At 39.5% G+C, this 26,550-nt stretch overlaps 1 long non-coding RNA gene across 3 annotated transcripts in view; it reads right to left on the bottom strand.

Annotated features, from left to right (window-relative positions):
- The window catches only part of LOC140594952 (uncharacterized), a 434,463-nt gene that overhangs the window by 35,556 nt on the left and 372,357 nt on the right, over positions 1-26,550 (bottom strand). For all 3 annotated transcript variants that reach the window (XR_011996231.1, XR_011996234.1, XR_011996235.1), the window contains one exon: positions 15,677-15,750. This is a non-coding gene — a long non-coding RNA (uncharacterized lncRNA). The remainder of the gene's footprint in view (positions 1-15,676; positions 15,751-26,550) is intronic.

Genomic DNA, 26,550 nt, shown 5'->3' with positions numbered 1-26,550 from the left:
ATAATATCCTCGAAGTTCCAAAAGAAAACACCTATCAACAGATTCTACACCAAATAAAAATGTCCTCCAAAAGTGAAAGCAAAAAGAAAAGAGAGAGAGAGAGAGAGATCTAATGAAACAAAACTAAGAGAATCTGGAGTGCCTGGGTGATGCAGTCAGTTGAGCATCTGACTCTTGGTTCCGGCTCAGGTCATAATCTCAGGGTCATGGAATGGAGTCTTAAAGTGGAGCCCTTCATGGAGCTTCCGCTCAGTGCTGAGTCTGCTGCAGATTCTTTCCCCGTCCCTCCCCTCCCCAGAGGGGAAAGGCAAACATACAAAGTTGCCTTTCCCCTCTGCTCCTCCCCACCACCATGAGCTGTCTCTCTCTTCCTAAAATAAATAAATAAATAATAAATAAAATATTTTTTAAAACCCTGAGAGAATCATTAATGAATACCTGCACTAAAAGAAGCATTATAAAGAATTCTAGAGAAGACAAAATATTAAAGATGGACTCAAAAAAACGTAGGTGGGAATGAAATGCAATAGAAAGGGAAAATATGTGGCTAAATACAAATGAACCCATCTTTCCCTAACTAAATATCTTATATGATACACAAGTTTCACTTCCCAAATATAATCTTTGTTTGAATGTGCTCTATTTTAAGCCATAGCATCCTGATGGTTCCTAGTGGGTAGGCAATCACCGAAAACAACACATCTTTTAATGAAATGATCCCATTGCATCACTCCTCACACTGCTCCTCCCTGAGTCCCCACATTTATATTTATGTGTTTCTCATCTTAATGACTTCATGTCAGTAAAATGGTATTAACGCCAGTTTATTTCAGCTGGACACGGTCCTAACCTCTTTGGTTTGAGGAAACATACAAAGTTGCCAGGACTTGCATTACAGATTTTCCCATTAAACCATAGCCTTCTGAGGCACATTTCCTTATGTTTACCATCCTCTTTCTCTTTGTATGGTTACTGTAAGGAAAAGCAGAGATACCTGTAAGTTACGTAAAATCATAAGGTCTGTGCCAAAAACTCATTTATTATGTGAAAAGTAACTGCCACTTATTTATCTAGTCTTTTATAGCCCTACATTGACACTTCTCTGCTCTCTAATGCTGAGGCTCCAAGTCTCTAAATTAAATTTTCCAGTTTCCTTTGCCAACCACTATCCTGCTAGTTTTCCTAAAAAGAGGCATTAGTGAGAGATCAGATGTTGGGAAGAGGGAAGAAGAAATTCTTACTTCTGTCTCGGCTTCTAGCAGCATCTTTGGAAATGTGTATGTCTCCTCGATGGTCTTAATTGGACTTTGATTGATACAACATTTAGTACTAAGAGACTTGATATCTGCAAAAGTGGTGAGTTCTAACCTATCATATCACCCACTTAACTATTTGATTACTTAATCACTGGGATGCCTGGGTGGCTCAGCCGTTGAATGTCTGCCTTTGGCCCAGGGCATGATCCCAGGATCCGGGATGGAGTCCCACATCAGGCTCCCTGCAGGGCACCTGATTCTCCCTCAGCCTATGTCTCTGCCCCTCTCTCTCTTGCTGTGTCTCTCATGAATAAATAAATAAAAATCTTTTTAAAAATTACTTAATCACTAACTTTTTGGCTGTGCAAAAGATGTCTAGATCTTGAAAAATAAATCAGGTAGTAGCTCAGATTGCAACTCATGTTCCAGATCTATTATCTTTACTTAAACAAAACAAAATCCCCTGGAATTGGGCATGTAGCAATTTATATATCAAATTTTGGGTTTTTTTTTTTCCTATATGTACCAATTTCTAAAGACACACCCAAAGCAAGGTGCTTGTACCTGAAAGGTTAGTAATGTACTTCAACTGACATGCTCCACAGCTGTGAGTAACCTTGATCTCTGTCAAAAACTAACTCACAGGGATTTGAGCATACCCTACAGAACATCATTCTGATGCTGTGTCTTGATGACATCATGCAGATTGACCTTGATGAATAGCAGGTATCAACAATTGTAGATGCCTTAATAACATTCAAATATGTCAGAGGTTAGGAGATAAACTCCATAAAAATATGTAGACCTTGCACCATGGTGATATTTCTAGGAGTCCAGCAGAGCTTCCCCTTACTTAGCCTATCACTAAGAAATTAGAGCAAGGCATGTTTGGCTTCTTTGGATTTTTGGGATAACCTACACCTCATTCTAACCCATTTACTGACCAGCTGACAGGTTCAGTTGTAAGTAGGTTCTGAAGTTGATCCAGGTTGTGGTAGATGTTGCTGTGCTGCCTAGACCTTAGTAACCAGCCTTTCCCATGAAACCCAGAATAACAGTGGCAAACACAAGTATTGAATGGAGTCACTGTGATTCAGCAACAGACAAATCATAGTTCTGTTCCCCTAGGATTTGGGGGGAAAATAATGCTCCCTTCTGAAAATACTGTTAGTTTTGTGGGGAAAAAAATTCTTAGGTTGGTATTGGGTTCTGATTGAGATTTAATATTTGATGATGGGACAAAAACTGACCCAGCAAGTTATATCATGAGTTGAGCATTTCTCATCTATTAAATCATAAATTTAGGGATGAGCAGCAGCACTCTGTTATCAAATGGAGGTGTTACATACAGAAAGAGGTGTTAAAGACACCTGAAGGCACAAGTAAATTGCACAAATGAGAGGCTCAGATTCTTCTGGCATTTCCTCAAAATGCACTTTCTGTCATGACTCCTTTAACCAACTCCTATGGCCTTATGGGAAACTCTTAATGACCAGTTACAGAGGAAGAAAGAGTTTAGGCTTAGTTTTACAGATATTTCTGCATAACATACTGTTCTCAGTCCTAAGTGATTGTTATTGCTCTTCAATCCTAATCAGAAATGTCCTTGAAAGACAGCAGTGGAAGGAAATCTTCTCATTGGCCTAACTTTGAGAAGTCTATAAAGTTATTTACTTTGGGACACCTGGGTGGCTCAGCAGTTGAGTGTCCACCTTCAGTCCAGGACGTGATCCTGGAGTCCCGGGATCAAGTCCCACATAGGGCTCCCTGCATGGAGCCTGCTTCTCCCTTTGCCTGTGTCTCTGCCTCTCTCTGTGTGTCTGTCATGAATAAATAAATATTTTAGAAAAAATAAAAAAAAATAAAGTTATTTACTTTGTCTGGATGTATATACAGCCAGAACTATGAATTCATACTGATTCACAAGCAACAGATAACAGTTTGGTTTAAGGATTAGATAACTGGAAAGAAAAAAGATTCAAGGATTAAATTTTGGGAAGAAGTTCAGGGGATGAGGCATGGGATGACTCACCCAAGATGGGCATAGCAAGAGAGGATATATTTGTTCTGTGTTATTGATTACTGAAGGGTACCCAGAACAGAGGAAGTTATCAAATATTACATAAACATTACATCCCTTCAGCATGGGATGACTCACCCAAGATGGGCATAGCAAGAGAGGATATATTTGTTCTGTGTTATTGATTACTGAAGGGTACCCAGAACAGAGGAAGTTATCAAATATTACATAAACTTACCTTTTATTAAGCATTCCTGTGGATGTTAGGCAACCTCTGCCTAGCCACCCTCATGCTTATTCAATAGACTCACACTCAAATAGCTATTGGAGCAAGTATAGAAAGTTATATATGGGTCAACAGCATGAGCTCTCACCTCACTTAAAAAAAAAAAAAAAATCCTGCTTCTATCACTGTTGAGTGTCCAAACCTTCCAACAGGCCCTAATAGGTTATCAGTTCTGAAGGGGATCATCTCAGCCACCTGATGGCAGTCTGATTATATTAGATTATTTTCTATAACACTGGGACCAGTGGCATGCTCTCAAAAAAAAAAAAAAGTTATTTTGATAAGAATTTTTCTTCTCTGCTCGAAATTTTTCTGCCAGTACCACCACCCATGAATTCATGTTCTAACCAAACAACTCATTTTAACATGAAAGTGCAACAATGGGCTAATTCCATGACATTCACTGGTTTTATGCCATATTCCCTCCCCCAGATGTGCTTAGCCAATATAAAGTGATGAAATGAAATGGCACACTCACTTTCAAAATGTGCTATGTGCTCTGAACTAGTGACCAGTGTGTGGTACTATTTCTTCCATAGCCCAAATGCATGAGTTTGGAAATGAAGAGGTAGAAGCGGGACCACTCCTTTCACTGTTGTACCTAATAAGCCACCCAAAGAATTTTGCTTCCCATTTCAGCAACTTTAGCTTTAGCTATGGTGTTTTGGAGTTCTTGGTTCTCAGAGGAGCAATGCTTCCATCAAAGGGAATAACAAGAATCCTTTTAAAGTGGAAGTTGAGACTGCCACCTGGCCATTTTGGCCATTTGGGGCTTCTCAAGGCATTAACTCAAAAGGAATTTATTGAATGATTATGAAAAGGAAATAGGGTCATTGTTATGCAGTGGAGCCAGGGAAGACTGTGTTTGGGACCCAGGGGATTCCCCGGTTACGTCTAAGAAATTCAAGTAAAAAAAATATCATAAATGACTAAAGGAAGCCAAAGGAACCTTATTAAGAGTAAAGCCACTAATTGCTGAGCTGCAGCAGGAATGAATGTCTGAATCATCCCAAAAGGTAAAGTACGCCAACCAACTGATATACTGATCAGGGCTAAGGGAACCTGGAATGAAATGTTCTCTTCCCTACTTGTAACTTTTGTTACACACACATAAACTTTTGTCATCTTCTCTTATTATTTTATATAGAACATGGATGATAGTTTAAATTTTGCCTTATGTTACATAATACCCAGATGGGCTTCACATATGAAATGAGTAAGAGCTAATATCACTCAGGGACAGAGGCAGGGAATGATCAATGAAACTTGGTGTCATCCCTTTGGAAGAGACCATGTGCATCTTCCTATGTACCAAGGACAATTACCTTGTATTAAGCAGAACCATGCCATTGCCATTGCTGTGGTACAGGAATTGTAAATATGAGAAGGGTATGGGTGGATGCTGAATAGCCTGATAAATGGACTGAGCCAGTTATCGACCTATCTCTCAATCTCATGCCTGCCCTTCTGAACTCTGCTCAGAAATGCCAGGCCCTGGGAGTCTGTTTTTCCAGCAGGTTTCCTGGTAGGTTTAACCAATAGGAGATACTAGTGGGGTCAGACACAGGAGTAGGGAAGAAGCAGCATTTCTTCCTTGCTATCTGTACATCTAGGTGCATCTCAGGAAGTGGCTGCCACCCTGGTTGCACCCCTAATGCCCTCTTTATGGTACCCATACTGATCATGTGGCCTTTGCTTAGTATTCTTAGACTCTGAAACCCCCAATTCCTTCCTTTCCCTTCATCAGCCCTGGGAGTGGTGAGTGCTTCCTAAAATTATTAATTTCAATAACCTCTACAATTATAATTAGCCCACCATCCCCATTTCTTCGCTGTCTCGTTGAAACAGAGTATTTTCTTTTGCCCTGACATACCCTTTCCTTAACCATTCCATTCATTTCTCCTAGACATTGAAATATCTCAATTCATCTAGATCAGTGCTTTTCACAGTTTCTTGGAGTCTGAGGGATTTCCAGAAGCCCCCTCAGAGCTGCTACTAAAAAAACAGGGGGACGGAAAGTGTTTGGAAAACAACCCCCTCACTTCAACATATTATTTCTGTTTCATATGTTTTACTTATTTACATTTCTCAGAGGGATTTCATCACAACAAAGGCTTTCACTTATAATAAAATGTTTGAAACCATGGATCTTTGCCACCGATAAACAAGTTGAATAGAATTTGGTCAAGGATAAAAATCTGGCTGTTGCCTCCATAGGCATTACTTTGTTCTCACCAGAGGTGGGGATGGGGACACATCGCTGGAAAATCTATTCCCTTCCCTCTCTCTCATCCCACCTCATCAACTAGAATTCTATTCCCATGGCCCTGACCTGCCACCCCTTGTTTGTAGGATATTCCCACTTGCAGGAGCTGGATTGAAAAGTTTCCTGAACGCTTTGTGTATCAAAAGAGTGAATTCATCCATAACGCCTGCAATAAAAATAACCCAAACAAATGACTACCACGTCACATGTCCTATTAGCGAAGTACTTGCGTGGGAACAAAATGTTGTTGGTTTTGTTTTCATTTTTTTTAATACAGTCAGGGCCCCAGTGGGGCATGAATGTGGAATATCATCTCACTTTATAATATATGCACCATAATCTTCTTAAAATGAGTTTTCACTTCAAGAAACATAAGGACTTAAATATGAGCAGCCTGTTTTGTGCGTTTGTGTGTTTGGCATCTCATTACACTTCAGACCATTTTGTCTTCTTAGAACAATTGAATATCATTAGTGGAGGCATATTTTGTTGCCAGAACTCGCTTGGTTGAGATTGTGCTTGTTAAAATGTGTCCATTTGCCAGCTGATGGATGGGAATTCTGAAGGGTGCCTGGTGAGGGAGCATTTGAATATCAGAACTTTCATCTCTTTCTTCCAGAGAGAAAAATAGCTTTGTTACCAACCAACACAAAGCATGGATTGTCCTTGACTTCCCCTCCCTCTTTTGTCTTTTTTTTTGTAACATTCTGTTCAGCATCCTGAGTTTCTATCAAGGACCCAGAACTGCACAAAACATAAAAGGTTCAGAGCCAGTCAAGCCTTGGAAGAGATCCAGATTCCTCGGCTTTATTTGTGGGGTGACTTTGGGCAAATCTCAGAACCTGTCAGGCCTCAGGGTTTTAACTTGCAAAATGGGCCTCCTAATGCTTACTTTTCAGGGCTGTTACAATGAAAATCCCACACCCATTTTGGGCACACAGTAGATGCTCATTGATCGAGAGCTAGCCAAAGGGGATAGATCAGGGGAAAAAAATACGCAAAATAATTAGAGAACTTAAAAGCATATACTGTGCAGTACTAATCACAATATAATTGGGCACTAAAATATAAAGTACTCCAAAATAAATATCTTCAAAGGCAAGATCTAGAAGTTACAGTTGATTCTTAATATCTGTGGTAGTTAATGTTCTATAGAGTCACCGGGAACACTGAATTCACAAATACTGAACCATTGCTCCTAGAGTAAAAACAGGGTTAGGTTCCTATGAGCCTCTGATAATATTCTCATCAACTAATCAATGAATAACCTTGTCTTTTGTATATTTCTACTTAAAAACACCTTATTTAGGGGCATTGGATGGCTCAGTAGGTTGAGCATGTGACTCTTGATTTCAGCTCAGGTCATGATCTCAGGGTTGAGAGACTGAGCCCTGGGTCAGGCTCCCTCCTGGGCGTGGAGCCTGCTTAAGATTTTCTCTCTCCCTCTGCCTCTCTGTCCCCTCTAAAAAGCTAAAAATAAAAACACCTTATTTAATATATTTTGACAATTCATTAACATTGAACTCAGATCTAACAGCACTATAACTCATGCTTGAATAAAGCTTACCTAGCATTCGTATTTTCTCTGTGAGGCACATCCTAGCCTTTTTGCTTAAGAACAGTAGATAGTAACTCAGCACTCTGCTTGCAGGTCCTTTTAAATAGATAAATCAACAACAAAAAAGCAAAAAATATTAAAAATGTCACACTAAATAGAACATGACAAGGACACTCATTTACAGAATGAAAGCTAAAACAAGAAAGCAGAGCATCTCCTTGTTCAACCTCAGCTGGGAATGTATGCACAGGTGACTCAAATTTTTTTCCTACTTTGTGCATGCACATGTCCATGAATGAGCACAAAAATGCCATGAGTATTGATTTGGGAATTATAAATAATTTTAGCAAGTAAATGAACTGGCAAAAAAGGAACCTGCAAATAATGAGGATCAACTATAAATACCAGGAGGGAACTTTGGACAAAGAGGATGGCTTAAAATGAGTGACTAGAGGTGACAGTACAGGGAGGAAGAGTCAAATCAGCACAGGGAAGATCATTAAAAGTCAAGAACAGTATATGAGAACAGATCATATCTACCAGGAAACCTCTAGCCCAGATCCCATTTCCTTCACATCTGATCAAATGTCCCCTGCTCAGAGCAGCTTTTCCTCACCTCCCTATTAGAATAGTATCCATCTTCCATTACTGTCTAGTCCTTTCTGCTTTCTTCTTCATCCTTCTCTGGAACATACTTTCATGAGTGACATATGTTAAGTTTTTATTTGTAAATTGTTTGCCTGTCCTAGTCAGAATGCAGAAACCATGAGGTCAGGACTTTAAATAGACTTTGTTCCCTGGTGCAGGGACTTAGCACCTGCAACAGTGTGGTCATTACCAGCTATTGAATGAATATATTAACCTTAAAAATAAAACAGTTGGTTAGTTTGCCAGCAAAATGTGTTTCTTTGGGGAAATAGCAAAGAATGGCAGTTTAGGACATGCAAGCTATGGTAAAACCATAGGCAAGTCAGGAGAACAAAGAACAGGAATGCTCCTTTAGAGAGGAAAGGGGAATTTCGGAGCAGCTGTCATAAACAAAAAGTCTCTTGGTATAAACTGGGGGTTAGGAGTTCAGTGGCTTTTCATTGGCTGAGCTGGGACAGTCTCTCATTGGCTGGGCTGTTGCTGAGCACGGAGAAAATCTTTCTTCTTCCTACTGGGAGTACAAGGTACCTGTCTTCCTGTTGGGGTCTGCAGCTGGCAGCATGGTGGGGCTTGAGAGCTCCCTCTGCTGGGGCCTCTTGACTCCATTTTAAATGAGCTTTCCTTTTATTAATTTTCAAAAAGGCATCAAGTGTAATGAATCTGAATAACACATTAAGAATTATACATTTCATCTCAGAGGAAATAAAGAGCTATCTAAGAGAAAAGTCCTATTAAATACAGAAGATTTAGGGGTGCCTGAGTGGCTCAGTCAGTTAAGCATTTACCTTCCGCTCAGGTCATGATCTCAGGGTCCTAGGATCAAGCCCTGGCATCAGACTCTCTGCTCAGCAGCGAGTCTGCTTCTCTCTCTCCCTCTGTGATCTCTCTTGCTTTCACACTCTCTCTCAAATAAATAAATAAAATCTTTAAAAATAAATAAATGTGGAAGATTTACAGTGTTTCTGATACTACATGTGAAATTTAAAAAGAGACATGCCTGATTATTCCACATTGGTTCAAGGTCCTTTCCTATTCCAAATCTTCTCAGAAATCATAGAAAGCATCTATGCTTAACAAAACACAACTTTCTGGCCATTTTTCTGTCTGCCTCAATTGTAACTGCAGCCTACTGGTATGATTTGAAGGAAACTGGAAAGCTCTCTACACTGTTAATGGTATCTAAAATGAGAGTACTAAGATCCTTTGAGATCTAAAAGCTTTCAAAATTCTGCTGTACCTGGATAGCTAACTAATTAAACTACTGTCAGTCATTAATACTTTAGTGTAAATTAGCTTATCCTGGAGTTTTAAGCAGTAATCAGGTAATTCCAAACTGTAATTTTAGAGAATGTGAAAACTGAGATGCATAATGGGAACATAGTTTTATAACTAATTTAGTAATTTGAGACATGACAAAAATGCAGATCTCCTGACATTCAATTAACTATAGCATTCTGATTCAAAACCTTTCCAGCAGAGGTGTTTGAGACCATCTCTTAATGAAATTTTCAATTAGTAAAGTCTTATGAGGAAAGAGTATAAAACCCCCAATAAAATGCAAATATTTTAACTGAAAAAAATGCAAATAACTTGAAAAGGTATTATCTTCAATCAGGTTATCAAGCTGTTCCCAGAAGTCACGTACCATCTTAGGACACAATATCCTTCTATGAAAGGCAAACTGATTTGACATTTTGGTGAAAAATGAGGGACTTGGGAAAGGGCTGGGAGTTTTGGGCAGGTCTAGGGCCAATGTGCAAAGGAGGCAAAAATGTAGAAAGCTCAAGAGGGGCATGGAGGAGAAGTCACAGGAAAGAGTCCCCCAAAGCAAATATCTGCTTTGTCCCTTTCTACATTTGACTATGGCACATTCACAGGAACCCAGGGCCCACAGACTGCCATGTGGCTGTAGAGAGCTGGCTTTCTGAGATGATCTGGTGAACCCCTGAGAGTCATGTAAAAGCAACTTGCCATCCTCGTGACTTCAAATGCTAATCAAGAAACTGATTAGACCCCACCAGGAGGAGAAAGATGAACTAATGGAGGATCTGGGTTTTGACTAAAATGCCTTTGGAAATGTTTCATTTCAGTGCTTCCCATTTCTTTAATACATTCCACCACTGCCTTCCCAATCACATCTTACATAATACAGATACACGCACACACACACACACCTATGTGTGAGCAGAGCCGCATACACAGACATGCACATGCACACACACACACACACACACACAAGAATTTTATAAACAATTGCACTTAGCTATTAATGCTAACTTAAAATAATCTCCCTAGCTCTGTCTTCAACCCATTTTTCCTGTAGACAAGTACTGCTTACCTTCTCAGGAGTATTTAAGTTGTCAAAAGGAAATTTGCTTTTCTTGCCCCTTGAAGGTCAGAACAATTATTCTCTTCTTTGCATACAGTATCAGGAAACCTATCAGTGCTGTGAATTGTACTGATCTACTAAAGGTGGAATTTCTGACATGAGATTAGGCCAGTGAGTGAGTTACCTAGGGAAATGAGATCCCTTTCCTGTAGCTTCCAAAAGAAACTATATTTGCTGCCACTGTTTGTACATCCACATCCCAGCAACCTGGGTACACAGAGATATTGAACACCAGCAATAACATCTGCAAAACTGTAGGTGATTAAGAGAAACATCTGGCTTTCTATTTTGAAGGCCTGTGTTTTGCTAATTTTCTTTTCAAGATGCATTAGGTTATTATGTTGGGGGAAGGAATAACATTGCTCTAAACCAGGGGTCAGGAAACCACATTCCACAGGCCAAATCTGTCATGCCACCTGTTTTGTAAAGAAAGAAAAAAAAAGTATTAGGACACAGCCACATTCACTTATTTACATATTGTATATGGCTGTTCTCATGCTACAACAGCAGAGATGAGTAATTATGACAAAGACCATATGGCCCACAGAGCCTAAAATATTTACTATTGGCCCTTTACACAAAAAGATTGTAAACCAGTAGAAGTACTTTTTCTCATCTATACATCAGGGTTTGGACAGAGGCATTTATGTGTTGAATGAGGCTTCCAGGAGAGGCTATTATCTACTGATGTTTGAAAAATTCCACATGGAACTGTATTTGAACCAGGCTTCAAGGAGAGCCTATGACATGAATGGAGAAGGGACAGGTTTAAGACTGCTCCCACTAGTCAGACTCTAAGGAAATCCTACGTGATAGCTTCCTCTTAACTTCTTGAGTCTCATACTCCATCCAGCTTTCTGATTTCGTATCCTATTTCCTAATGCTGATTGTGGCACATTTCCACTTAGTTTGTGGAATTCCCCCTTTTTAGACAGCCAGTATTTATCCTTGGCATGACTCTTTGAATCTACACTTGCCATTCCCATTGTGTTTGATGTTTATCTGTTCCTGTTCCACTGCTGACTTCAGACATAGGTCTTTGAATTCCCACCTTAGAGTACAAGCAAAACAAGAGCCAACATCTCTCAGGAGGTCTCTAATTCTTAATGTTCAATCCTAAAACAAACATGAGATTGAGACACTCAGACAGGTTTTATATCACACTCCAATGTCATTCAGTGCTCAAGGAGTTGTTAAGTGGGATGGCGCAAGGGCACAAATTCTAGAGCCTCAGGAAAATCACTGTCACCATGCCATGGTATTGGATTACCTGCCATGCTGTGAAAATCATAATCAGCATTGTTTTTTTTCAGGAAAGTGGCATTCTTCCTCAACTGTATCTATTTTCCCAAGACTAGGAAGAGAATCTGCATTTGGACTTGCTATTGACAGTGATAAGGTGGGTGATAACAGTTTCTCAGTGCACACTCCACCCACCCTCCAGGTACTGAATGGCCTGAACTTCTGGCCATTAAGTAAAGAAAAACAAACAAACAAACCTACTTGGACTATATAAACTTAGAATTATAACTTTTTTTTAAAAGATTTTATTTATTTATTCATAGACACAGAGAGAGAGGGGCAGAGACACAGACAGAGGGAGAAGCAGGCTTCACGCAGGGGGCCCGATGTGGGACTCGATCCTGGGTGTCCAGGATCACACCCCAGGCTGCAGGCGGCGCCAAACCGCTGCACCACCGGGGCTGCCGGAATTATAACTTTAAACAAAAAACACAGACTTTTGGAGATTTAAAGACCCTCAAAATTGATGACACATCTATTTTTACAAACTGACAAAAGCATTTAAAGTGTATATATGTCCCTATATATTATATATATACTCATATACACATAAACATTTATGTGGTATTATTATGACAGAAATATGACAGTAAAACAATAAAAATAGTTTTGTAAGAAGCTAAGAATCACTGTGAGTTGGAATCATTGATAGATTTAGATAGCCCTACTTACTTTAAAAATTTCCCATAATACCATGATTAAAAATGTAACATTAAGTATTTTGTTATAATGACTTTGACAATTCAATAAAAATCTGAATTATTTTCAGTAACTTCTCTTTAAAAAAGGTAAAACATACATTTAAAAATTTATGAACTTATTATCTAAAATATTTAAATAGGAACTTTCCTGGCAATAGAACACAGCTGTGCTAATGTGGATTCATTTCCAGACGGTTTTAAAAAACAGGATTCTCGCAGATAGCTATTTAAGTAGAGACTGATCATTACCCTCAGTGCCCCAGGAGACCTGATCTGTGTTATATTCATCAATATCTTGAGTAATAACTAAAACCCAACTCCTTCCAGGAAATTTCTATAGCCTCATCCTCTTGGATAGAGTACCCTTAGACTCAAGCTTCATATTTTGTCAGTTAAAATTATTACTCATTTTTGAGCAGTGGGCCTTAGGAAGCCATTCTGTTCCCACTTGGAACCCCCGGGGGTAGACTTAACTTCTCCCAGTCCTGGTCCATCCCAGCACTGGCTTCCTTCTCAATAGTGAGTGCCCAGAGCGCTTCACAGCTGTGCTCCTTCAAGATCTAACAATTCCCAACTCTGTAAAATTTGCATCACCCAATTGCTACCACCTCTGGGAAACTGTATGAGGCACTTTCAGCAGTTCATTCTAGGCCCCTGGAGTTCCTCTCAGGGAGATAATGAAGATATGTGTCAAAGTTAAATGAGAGTAAAACCTCAAGGGGTGAGAGCAAAAGCAGCCATTCAGAGTGACAGAAATGACAAAGGCTGTAATAGAGGGACACAATGCCGAGGGCACTGGATGAGGTAGATGTAGGGAGGATCTGGGAGGGAAAAAACAAAAAACAAAAACTGGAACATGACAAGACTTTGGTCAAAAGAAAAATAACAACAACAACAACAACAACAAACACACAACAAATGGTTACTGCCAAAAGTGGCGAAGATGCCCTCCAATCAGCGATAATAGGAATACTCAGAACCTGATATTCATCTGAAGGATTGCCTTCAGTAAAAAGTAACAAATCAGAACTTTCTTGTTATTACTAGTTACCCTCCACAAGATGGTATGGAAAGGAGTACAGACATCAGGTTGGCTAAACCAGAAGCAAAGAGGGATAAATGGAAGTTTGAATGAGATGGAACATGTGTGAAGATACATTTAGAAGGGTCAATTTTAATTGTTTCAATTGAGTAAATCTTGTTTTCCCATCCAGACTGCCAGATCCTAGAGGGCAGTGACAACATTTTGTAAGTGTTTGAAAACATAGCACATACAAAATCATGTCGAAGTTGTCTAAACAAGAGGAAAAAAATTTGTCTAAAGTCACAGAGGTAGTAAATGTCAAAACACTTTGACACCAGAGTTCTACTGACCCACCTACGTCAAATGTATGCTTTTTTGTATGATATGCATTTTATATATGCTTCATTCCTAGCTTCATTTTAAATGTCTTCTGTTGTCTAGTCTTGTTCTTGTGCATTCATAATATCTTATGTTGTATATAGTCTGTGAATTTCCATAAGCCATAGCCATCTTATGTTCTTTTGAGTACAAAGCAGTTAAATGAATCAAGAAAGAATGTTATTTATGTGAAACACTCTCTCTCTCTCTCTCTCTCTCTCTCACACACACACACACACACACACACACACACACACTTTCCCTTAGGTAGAATGATTTGCACTTGGTAGTTATAGAGTTGGTTCACCTGCCCTTCAATCTGGGAATTCCGAAAGACAAAATTCTATCTTTATACATTGCTTAGTATATAAATTACTTAGGAACCCAAGTCAATGCAAATCCCTAGTAAGGTCTGGAGTCTCTTTAATATCCTTCTTTTTCATATCATCTCACCCTAATACATTCTCTGTCGACCACTTCCTATGGGTCTCTCCTTTCCCACCAAGTCTCCACTCCCTAGCACCAAGTTCAAGGACTCAGAATGAAGATAGAGGCACCCCCTTGGGTTTTAAGTCAAGCATTTCTGTTATTTACTGCAGTTTCATTACTTTTGATCATTGGGAGGCATGTTGGCATATGGGAATGGAAATTTAGATTGAGTAACTTTCAGCAATGTCAAATGAGCTATTAACAGAACCAAATTCTATGGTGTCCTAGTTGCTTTTGGAATATGGCTTTCAGTGTGTTTCAGCACAAGATGACCTCTGAGTTTGATGGAAGTCTACCAATGAAAAATAAATAGATAGGAAATAATAAAAATGACATACTGAGGAATTTAAAATCATAAATGCATGCAAATTCATCTCAAAGAGGATTAATCAATCATTAAATAATTAAAGAAGACTTAATGTTTTGTCAGAACTGTCCCATGCATAGATGTGAATGAAAGAACAGGGAAAGTTTAAGTCTTAATTGTAGAAAACAAGAAAGACACATGAAATACATAAAGAAGGGTGAAGTTGGGAGAAAAATAAAAGTACATGGTAACATTTATATGTATAAATATGTATTTTAAACATATATTTACATTTATGGGTCTCACCACTCTAGGAAGTGATGTAGAATGAAAGTATTAATGCCCTTGGAATGGAACACTGGGACAATCATGAGACTGGAGTACAGGGGTCCAGGATCAGTTCTGGCTTGGCCACCAATAAGCTTTGTGGCTAGGAAGTTCATGTCTAGGTCTACCTCTTCATCTGTGAAATAAGGGAAATTGGATTATCTTTAAACTGAAAGAAATTTTATGTTGTGTTATGCTATGGAATATATAATACATTTCTTGATATTAAACACTACTTATTTATCAAAAGAAATTAGAAATATTTTAGTTGCTCCTACACTGAGAGGGTGGTATTAACAGAGGCAACTGTGGTCTCCTCAAAGTGTCCTTTAATTAAACTGTCCTTTTATAAACAGCCCCTGGCAGAAGGGCAATGGAACCAAGTTCAAGAAGAATATTTTAAAGTGCTTATATTTTGAAAAAATATGAACAATACTGTAAGTGAAAAACCATACCGTTGGACTAGAATTTTTACAACATTCCTCTACCGCCTTTTACAGGGACAATGTATAATACACTGACGAACTCTCTAGGACTTGAAGCTGGACAAAACCCAGCTATAGCATTTATCAGCTACTTCACTTTGAACAAGTTAACCTCTCTCAGAATCAATGATCTTACCAGAGAAACACAGGTAAGATTATCATCTAAATCATTCTTGTGAGGGGAAAGTTAAGTAAAACAAGCATTCAACAAAGTATAAACGTTCTGACATTCGTACTTACCCAAATCTGGATGAATAAACAGAATGCTTTTCACTGAGTTGAATTCACTGAATTGAATGAGGCATCACCATAACCTGGAAAACAGTTATCACGATCTTTAAAACGCTAGCATACTCATACCGGCTGATAACCATTTAAATGCAATCTAAACTTTCTCCCTAAAATTAACATTACCCAAAAGTTGGTCATTAAGAAGGACATTAGGCTTCACTTTACTCCATCTTTCTAGGAGGAGATATCTCTATGGTTGGCTCTATCCACATTCACTCATTGGCCTGTGGATTGTACCTCACTGTTCTCCTTAATGCACGGGTACAGGTGATTTCTTCATCTAAGAGTCTGCAAGGTTGTTTTTTCTTTTCTTTCCTTTTCCTGTCAAACTCTTTGAGGGCATTGGGCTGACAGTTCTGGGTCGGACTGAGTTTAATCTTTTCCTTTCAAATCAAATTATGGGGAAAATGCCAGGGAAATGGCTCCCTAACAGCTGGCATTGTTCAGAAATCACGGAGCTTGGTGAATTTGTAAGATAAGTGTCTAAATTGTGGAGAAGGCAGACAGCTTCCCCTCTTGGGCTGATATCTGAGCAACTAATGACTAAATGACTCCATTTTGCTCTCCACACAATGGCCTGTCCCGGAAGACTTGAGAGGCTCTTGGGGTTCAGTGGCCTCTCCAAAAATCAGTCTGCCTAAAAGCTGGTTTGGGGTCTTCCCCACTGCCTTTGCTCCCTATCTGGTAATTTTAAACTTTTAAAACTGGTAAGAAGAAGAGAGGGTAGATATCTGCCTTGAGTAATGTGAAATCCACTGGAACCTCCCTATCAAGACATGAAGAAAAAAATAGCTAAGAAAATAGAAAGTACAAGTAGAACAAAAGCAAAAAAAGGAGAAACAACTTTTAAAATATTATTGGAAAGGCACCACATTCACATTAAATACTAAAATATTAAAATTGATTGAGGTTGTGAAATAAGTGAATTACTTAGTCTCCCATGCATTAAAATTAATTTTTCATCTCCTTCTCCAGGCCACTTCCCACTGGCTTTCGTTGAGCCCTCTTAATATTTTATTTGCTGAAGGGAAAAGGTTTCCTTTTGACATATTGGCATTCCTGGGGTTGGTTGACTATCTCACTGCCAACTCCAGGAGAAGATTTCACAGTCCTAGTTAAGCAACAATAAAGAATAAAAGATTTGCTATACTCCTGAACTTGGGACATTTTTTTAATCAGACCCTCCTCTAAAGACTGTTTTCTGAAAATCCATTCCCTTTGTATGTTGTATTCCCACCTTTCTAACTCTCTTCCAACCTCCCCAGCCATTAGCTTGTTGGTAATGCACCTGGAGGAAAAAAGAACAAAAAAACAAACAAGCAAACAAACAACAACAACAAAAAAAAAAACTGAAAGACAACTGAGGTCACTATATTTGAGCTGCCAAAACCAGTTTTTGTTTCTTTATTTGGAGTTGTGGGGAGGAAGTTGCCTCTTTGGGGATTTAAAACAGCCTAGGCATGGTGGTCCCTGATTTCTGAAGCTCGGGAATTAATTTGGCAGATCCTCTATAGTTAGGAGATGAATTCAAAGGTAGTACACAGGTATCAAAAACAGAGTGGATAAATGGTCCAGAGAAGGTAGACAGGGCTCAAATAACTGGAGATGGGCTTTAGAGATTACCAGGATATTAATCATAAAAACCTTCAAGTTTCCAGTCTCATTCTCACAAGCTAAATTTGGACTCTTTGCCATAATAAAAGTTTACACATGTGAGGAAGGAAGGAAGGTAACACTGAAAGTCTCTTCAGATTCAAGTGGGATTCCAAACTCTCCATCACTCCCAAAAGTTCCCTTCTTCATGGCTATGAGAGTAGAGCAACATTTTTGTGCACTTTAGTCATACAGTGTTAGATCTAGAGAGGACTTTGACCCTGGTCTAGTCTAAAATCCACTTTCCAAATGTCATATAAGTGCAGCAAGCAAAAGGCACCTGACTTACCGCAGTCAATACAGAATGAATCCCTGAGCCCTCACTGTTTCTTAGGTGCCCAATCCAGAACCTTTGCACAGATCATTTTTATGGCAACTGGTGGTAGGAATATGTCTTCTTATTCTTAAGTTCATTCTTCTTTTCTTAGATCACTCAAAGTTAGGGGCTAAGGCAGAAGCCAAGCAATTTCAGATCACTTGAGTCCAGAGAAAATGGTACAGTTATATTAACTGTTCATACAATAACCCAGTCTTGATTTGCCTCAATACTCACACTAAAACTTTAGTTATAAAACAATAACTATTCTTATACATACAAATCTATCAGTATATTAGTTAAATCCTGTGGTGCTTATTGGGGAACAATTAGAAGTCACCAACCTGATTCATCCTATAAGGAGATGTTGATCTACTTCCATTATTCATAAAAGTCACACTATTGGCCAGTCATGGGAGAAGAGCTCAGCTGCCCCATTGCTAGTTGGGTGCTCCATCTTTTGTCCTCAAAAGGGATAAGACATATTGTAGAATGTATCAATTAAATGGAAGATTCCCAAAGCTTCAACAGAAGGGAATACTAACCCATATGATGGTAATAGTGGTTACAAGAATCAAGAGAAATTCCGTAACAATAACCTTAGGAAACCATACTAAATAGAACTAAACATGTTTTTGCGCAGCAAAAATTTTCAAGGCCTTTAATATCTTGTTGAGCCTTACGAACATCTAAGAGGGATATATACTAGGCCTATCGCAAACATATGTGACCCTGCAAATCATCAACTAAGAAGCATTTCAAGTGAATGTTAAGACCCAGAATGCACCTTAGGAAACCAAGTTAGTTAGTGTCCATGGCATCACACTATTCTCCATCAGAGTTGCCAGATAATCTGGCAGGAACAGGGAACTGAAGGATAGTCCTCTAAAACACCAATCCCCTTTAAAGGTCTACAATGAAGATCCCTCAATTCTCAAGGCTTTAAACATCAACTCATTGTGAATGTGCTAAAATCAAAATATGTAATTTCTCTTCTCAGATCAGACCTTCACTGCAGGTCTAAATCTCTTAACCTGTCCATAACCCAGTTGTGATCTATTTTTTTTCACATTAATTGCAATCATAGTACTTGTTCTTATCACGCTTGTGCATTTTTGTTCCCATAATGACCATGGCTCTTTTAAGATCTTGTCTTGCTTATACTGTTCTTCTTATCTGTAATGAATTGTTTTCTTCTTCCTCTCAGCCTAGTATAATCCTCATTGAGGTGACCTTATACCCTATCTCTTCTCTAAGTCATCAGTGTCCCCAATTCAGAAGTGAGTTTCTTTTGCTATAAATGTTCACAGTATCATTTACTTTCTGCCTTGTTTTGTTAGTTCTATTTTCACAGGTTTGTGTTTTATCTGCCTATTTCAGTTATAAATTCTTTTATTCATCTATTTTTTTTCTCTATCTCTATGGAGATTGATGTCTGGCATATAAAACACTTCAAGTAATTGTTAAGGTTAAATGAAACATAGGAGTTGAAGTGCTATCAATAGGTTGAGATCAGATTAGAGAGTGCCCTTAAAGCCATATAGAGGACTTTGGACTTAATCTTATGAATGGAGATGTTCTGGATTTCTCTGTAACAAGAAGGGGTATAAAAAAGGATAGCTTCATCTCTGGTTGGATAAGTGATGTAGCTTGGTGGTCTAGGGTAAGCATTCTGAATCAACTTCCTGGGTCTGGAACCCAGCTCTGTTCCTACTACTAATGTGAAAGTTACTAAACTTTCTGGCACTCAGTTTCCTCATCTGTAAAATTAGAATACATTACTCCTATAGTCATTGTGAAGTAATCCATGAAAAGCCCTAAGAGTAATGCCTACCACCTAGCGAGCCCTCAAGAAATAGTACCTAGTATTATAATTAACCAAATGGAGAAGTGAAAAGAGCATTGGTCCGAGCATCAGGAGACCAGGGTTCTGCTACAGTTTGAAGAAAAGGTGCAAATAAGGTCAAGTATTGCTGGTAGACGGGCTTGATTGGCACTCAAGAAAAAACAAGCATGTGTTTTGTGAATTACCATTCTCTGCACCCTAGGCTTACAGGCTTGAAATCAGACTCATAGCACAACAAATGCATTAATCAAGCTTACTGAGACAATCTATAAACACAGAAGCCTAATTCATTAATTTACAATGAGAAATATAACTATTAAATAGATGGGATGTCAGTGTTTATGGATAAGCATGTTCTCTCTTGTGGACAAGTACACACCAGAAGCCAAATCATAATCCAAGAATTGTTTGATGAAAGGGAAACAGCAGGATAGAAAGGGGGTGACCTCAACACATAATCAAGTTCATAGCCAGATGTATCCCACTCTGCTACAGACACATACCTATCACTCTAGATATGCCAAAACACATTGCCCATCTCATCCTTCTAGAGACAGAGAACACTACATTTCATTAGCTTCTGATAGGTACCTTTATAGATGCCATGCATACCTTTGTTTCCTTGTTACAATGCAGTCATTTGGATGGATGTTTTCTAAGTGCAATCAACATTTACCTGAAGTTCTACCCGAATGCTATGATTGAATTCTTGATGTTCATAGATCATTTTTCAAGACAGTTTTAAGATATATATCTGCTCCTTAAACTTCTTTGGTGAGCCTCTGGCTTCTCTGAGAGGCTCAGCAGAAGGGATTCTGTATCCCTTCCACTTTGAGTCTTCCTAAATTTATCCTTCCATACATATCAATCAATTAGCTGCTGCTGCATAATAAACTACTTCAAAAGGTATTGGTTTAAATGTTTATTTTGAGCCCCTTTGTTTGCTAAAGACCTTCTGGATCAGCAACTGGGGCTGGGCTCAGCTGAGTCAGTTCCTCTCCACATGGAGCCTGCTGCCTCTGCACACAAGTCTGGCCTCGGATGTGATAGAGACAACTGGGATAGTTGAAGTCTCTCTCCATATGTCTCTCATTCTCCTTGTTCAGTTAGGCCAAATCAAGTGCCCAGGGGACTGGGACTCCACCTATTGATGGAAGAAACTGCAAGGACTCTGTAGCCAGATTTCCTGAAACCTACCGTGGATAGGAATAAATTTTGACTGACTGACTGAATGAATGTCTTCAGGGAGAGAAGTCATACCTGTCAAGTGTATTCAAGGCATCTGAGTCAACAGTTCCATAACCCATGAGTCCAGCAAAGCCACTCACATCAGCGACGAGTGAAAGATGTTCCAGGCCCAGAAAGAAGTTTGGAGCAGGCAGCATGCACTATTCCCTCCCAACACTCAAACTTTATGATCCTAAAAAAGTAATCAGCAGGGGAGGTGAAAGCCCCTGAATGGAGGCTGACATCGAGTGACCCTTGCCGAGGAAGCTAACGCTGACCACTCCTGCCCAGTGATCGAATTTGATGGTTTTCATCATCTTCCTCCTGTGCCCGCTCCGGCTCCATCGATTGCATCGCCTTCAATATCTCTTTTGTGGTTAAAGGCTGCTCCCGAGACTGCCCTCTCTGAGTTGCCTAGTTTTGTCAATTCCAATTCAGCCAGACATCCTTTTACCCTTTCCTAGACAACAAAGCTTTCTGGTCGATGTTAAAAAAAAAAAAAAAAAAAAAAGGAAAGAAAACTCATAGAAGCCTCAGAAGCCTCAGAAAGTCTTACTAAACCCTTCTTTCCTTAGGACGCATTCTCCCTCGCCTGGGTTAAGGAGAGCAATTCTCCTTCTCTGCCGATAGCTCATATTTATCTTCTCTTCCAGCTTTTTACGTCTGCCTTGGGATCTCAGACAGAAGCCTCCTTGTTATTTTCCCCTTTCTTTCTTCTTTCTGAAAATTAAAAAATGCTTTATTGAACATAAGGATAGCCTTTCATTTTTAACCCTGTACATTACTTTGACCTTATTTTCTAGATTAGAGAAAAAAATACATCTTTTGAGAATCCTCATTAGGCCTAAATTATGAAACAAGGACTTTCCATTTTATGCTTCAAATCTTGCATGTCTCTTTAAGATACTGCCGAAAGACCTCCTCAAAACAGGGGACGGAAATTAATGCCATGAGAAGAACGTTATGGTTACCAGGTGTTTCTCCATTGCATCATGTCTGTAACTCCATGATAGGCATGAATCAGAGTTTCCAAAATCAATGCCAGACAGAGGTTTTCAAACTATCAGGTAAAATCCAATCTCCTTATCATAAGAATAAAAAATTTAAAATAAGATCTTGTCCCTGCCAACTTACCCAGCCGGCCCAGCTTCAGCCTTCTCCCTTCCCCAAGTACACTGCTCAAAAGCCATACCAAATTCCTAGTCAAAACTGAATTTTCCATCTCTGTGAACTTGAACCTGTTATATCCCTGGCCAGAATTTGCTCCCCATTAGTTTGCCTGGAAAATCCCTTTGCATATTTTAGTCTACATTTCAGTATTTTCCATATGTATATATATATATGGAAATATATTTTCCATATATATATATATATGACTATAAGCAATTCTTACCATCCTTAATCGTTCAGCCACATTCCCTCCTTGAACTCTCGATCCCTCCTCCTTCAAGATTTTATGCTCCTTACTCCTTATTTTGGCTGAGAGTCAGTAGAGTGAGGGATAGTAGGTGGCACTTACCTTAACTTAGGATTCATTGGTGTTCACTCTTACACCCAGAATACTAACAGTGTGTGACTGGGAGATAAGGCTCTGGTTTGCCCACATACTTCTGTTCCCACCTGTGAATTCCATACTCACCAAGAGTCAAGCTGTGCTTATGATCAAACATATTTTTTACATTTGGGGCTTTTTATTATAATGACACATTTTAATGAAATAATATTTAAACAGATAAAATATGAATACAAAAGAAATATAATTATTTCTTTCTTCCATTTGTGGAAACTAAAGTAAAAAAGATTTGATGACGGCAACTTGTAAGAAACGAAACACAATTCCTGTTGAATTAGACTGAGACTTTACTTGTGGAGAAAAAAACTAATGAAACTCCTAAATGACTCTGGATTTGGTTTGCCCTCTGAATACCCTTACACTCCCTGCATGCCCCGTGATAATTCCCTGCTCTGCTTGCTCAGTCTCAGTGACTATTCCTTGGCTTGGGTTTCTAGTACTTCATTGTCCCAGGCCCTAACCTGAAAGTTGGCCTGCTTGTCTGGAATATTCACACACTCTGTTGTGTCATGCTCCTGCTCTGACTGCCCTTTGAATGCCTCATCCCACCACCCACTCCTCTGCTGGTAGATGGATTCCACGTGAAATGTCTCTAAGAGCCACTACTATTTTGATTTTCTTGAAATATCACCAGTCCTGAAGTTCCCTACTAATGAAAAAAAATTTTACCAGACTGGGCCCTTTGCATGTGAATTCTGAGCCAACTATGGAATGGAGTACCTACAGCCCTTTGGAGAGCAGATGCAGGACTCCCTGTCCCCTTCTGTCATTCAGCTAGGTTGATACCTTACCCTACCATCTCTCTTGCTTCTCCTCACTCTCCATCTCTCTTGCTGTGGAGGACTCAGCATGACTTGCCTTTGTAACCCATGTAGTGGTAGTTAGCAGCTGTTAAATTATTTGTGATGAATTGGTTGATCTCATTTCATAAGCCCCACAGGCACGTAATACACAGGACAGTCACCCTGAATGGTAGGAAGAGAGAGAAAGCAGAGGTGAACTGCAGCTTGAGAATGAGTCAGAGAGAAAGCCTGAGGGAGGTCATGCCCTGAGGCAGCTTGTGGTGTTTTGAGGGCCAAAAGGTGGGGAACTGTGGGGTCTGCAGCTGATAGTGGCTATAAAAGAGAAAGCCAGAACCATTAGAATCAACCATCCTTATGACTAACTCTAGGGTACGTGAGTGTTAACATTCCCCGTTAATAAGGAGACAAAGAAAAAGAAGAAAGGATGAACATATGGAAAAAACAGCAGGGAAAACACAGTGATTCTTTCCTCACAAGGAGCTGAAAAATTAATTGTACGAGGTGGGCGTATTGTTAAGAAAATAGTAAGAGAACTTTATGGAAAGTGTCAGTGAGGTCAGTGATAGGAGATGAAGGGACTTTATAATCACCCTAGATCCTCATGGACATTGAAGTCAGGAATAAGAGTTTAGGAACCATACAGAGTGCAATTATGTGTGATACTAATGGAAAAGGAAAAAGCAATCTTTTGGGGGTGATTCACACAGTGAGTAATTGACTCTGGGTTTGGATTGTAATTGCAGCAATGGCACCTCTGGACAAAATGATGAGGCTTTAGGGGCTGCAATCAGGCAGGTCCTGGATCCAGCAGCTTCCTAGGGGATCCAGTGGAGTTCTAAAGGGTGGAGCCTCCCCCTGTCCTTATCTGCCCCCCTGAACCAGCAACCTAAAAGCTGAACTCCCTGACACCCAGCCTCACAAAGGCAAATTACCACAAGAATGAATAGAGGCAAATCCACCTAGTGGGATTGATTGAAACAGTCCTCTCTGTGTGTTTGATGGGGTTGGGGGAGTATTCACAGCAGCTCAAGAATTCATGGAATCCTATGGGTAACCATAATCTGTGCTTAAAGATGGCTGTGTTCCTTGCTACCCTCTGAAAGCCCCATTTACCTACTTAGTACCCTGGCTTACAATATTCTCCCTTCTGAAATGCACTATCTTCCTCCAACATCCTGTTTCCAATGTTAAGTGCAACTACCTCTCCTTCAGTAGGCTTCTCTCAGCTACTCCGAACCACAGAGCCCCTCTCTTCCCTGGTTGTCTACAGTCCTTGGGGTCTAGTAAACAGCAGCACTCTCATTGATTACAGTTTGAGTCTTATCACCCTAAAAGATCATATAAGCTTCTTAAAAGCCAGAGTCATATCCCCAACAATATCCAGCACAGACTAGAGGCATTAATTGCCTAGTGAATACATATTGATCAATTGATTATTTAACTCACTTAACACTTTCACATTACTTGGCTTAGGCATTTGATGGTTAGGAAAAATTCAGTGGAAGTCAAACCAATTTAACTCTAATTAATGAGGAATAGAAATGAGACAAATGGCTTCTTTGGAGCAATAAAAATAGACCTGAAAAAGTAGAATAACCAATCACATAAAAAGGATATTAAACCTTACCAGTAGCCAAGAAAGTGTATTTTGAAAAAAATAATGAAATATTTTTCATATCAATTTTAGAAGCAGAAAAAGATAATACTGGTGTGGGGGAAATGGGCACATATTATATACCTTGGTGGTGAGAATCCAATGGCTTTTTATCAAAATTAACAATTCTACTTTTATGAACCTGTCATACATAAAAACATGTATTTGGCCCAAAATTGTAGACATCAAGATGTTTTTTGCCCTAAGGAAAAAGTGAAAATGACTTAAGTGCCCATCAGTAACATACTGCTTAAATATACTGAGTTGTCCATAGTATAGAACACTGTGGAACCAAAAGGAATGAATGCGGCTGACAAGGAAGGATCATCAAGGTACATGTGTAAGCAATAAATTAAGCAACTCATTAGAAGTATATATAGAGAGAGATGATTCCATTTAGGTTTAGAATTTCTATGGATGTGCGCATATACATGAATATGTATCTGTATCTACATATGTAAATGCATAAAAAGAGAGCTGGAAAAATCCACGACAAAGTGTTGATAGCAGTGAGCACCCTCCAGAGGAACAGAATTAGATGGGAGGGAAACTGAAGAAGTTCTCTGTACGCTTCCACAAAACACAGAGTTGAATGCAAGAGAGAAGACTAGACTCAGGGGACTTTAGCACAACCCTTGGGAAGGGTTTTCTCCACAGGCACTATGTCAAGGACAGTTTGCCCAACTGTGGTTGATCTTCTGCTTTAGCCAGCCATTGGTGCCACATCAGGGAAGGGTGAGTTCACGTTGCCCAGGGGACACCACTGCTTTCCCTCCCCTGTGATGCTGTTCGCCCCACTCCATGCTTCCTTCCTAGTCCTCTTTCGGGGTCCTTTGTGCTACCTCAGGCTACGCTGATCTCACCCCCACAGAACTCCAAAGGCATACATCTGCATCAATCAATTGACAATTAATTATGATTTTGTGACTTTGGAGGGGTAACTTTCACAGGAGTTACTGAGCAATTCCACATTGTAATGTTTACAGCCTTTTTTGTGTGTGGAACAAGTAGCCTAAATACAGACATTCATTCTCTCCTCCCCTCACCACCCCCTGCCTTTGTTCCCTGTTTTCTTGATTGCCATCCCCTCATATTCTGGGAATGCTCCACTCAGGGCAAGAATGTAAAGCACTCATTTAGGTGAGAAGTGTGGACCCTTCTCTCTCCAGGCTTGCTGGAGCACTGTCCCTACCAATGTACTGGGCAATGTGGCACTGTTTTAATTAACGTAAAAGTCCTCTCTGGTGGACCTCTTGGCAAAAGAGGAATCAAACACCAGCCTGTGACAAACTGAACTTGGCAAATTAGTCTCACAGCTCAGCTAGAGTTATGGAACTGGGTGAAAAAGAAATGCCATAATAACAAGAGTCCCATTTCAAGTGTTAGTTTTAAGTATTGTGCCTCTGAGTTTATAAAACCAGGAAAATAGCTCTTGTGCATGAATCACTTTTACTCGGTCTCACCCCAGAGAAAGGTCAGACCATCCAGAATCGCAGCTGGTCCCAGGGCAGAATGGCCCCTGTTCAGCAGGACTGTTCCCTAGGGCTTCTGATTGCTGTGCTCTTGGAAGGGAAGAGGGGCTGATAAAGATTCTCCAAGTCCACTGGGTCTTCTCTGTTTCCTGTTCTCTCTGCTCTTACTCAGCTGTCTTCGTTCCCAACCTCCCCCAACTCCTAGAATTTCATAATAGATGCACAATACATTTTTAATGAATTAAATTAACATTTTGGCAACATTACAGAAATAAAAGC

The sequence above is a fragment of the Vulpes vulpes genome, chromosome 13 (assembly GCF_048418805.1).
Source record: "Vulpes vulpes isolate BD-2025 chromosome 13, VulVul3, whole genome shotgun sequence".
In the NCBI taxonomy this organism is placed as follows: Eukaryota; Metazoa; Chordata; class Mammalia; order Carnivora; family Canidae; genus Vulpes; species Vulpes vulpes.
The sequence above is the reverse complement of the archived record's forward strand: the minus strand, read 5'-3'. Positions and strand labels throughout refer to the sequence as shown.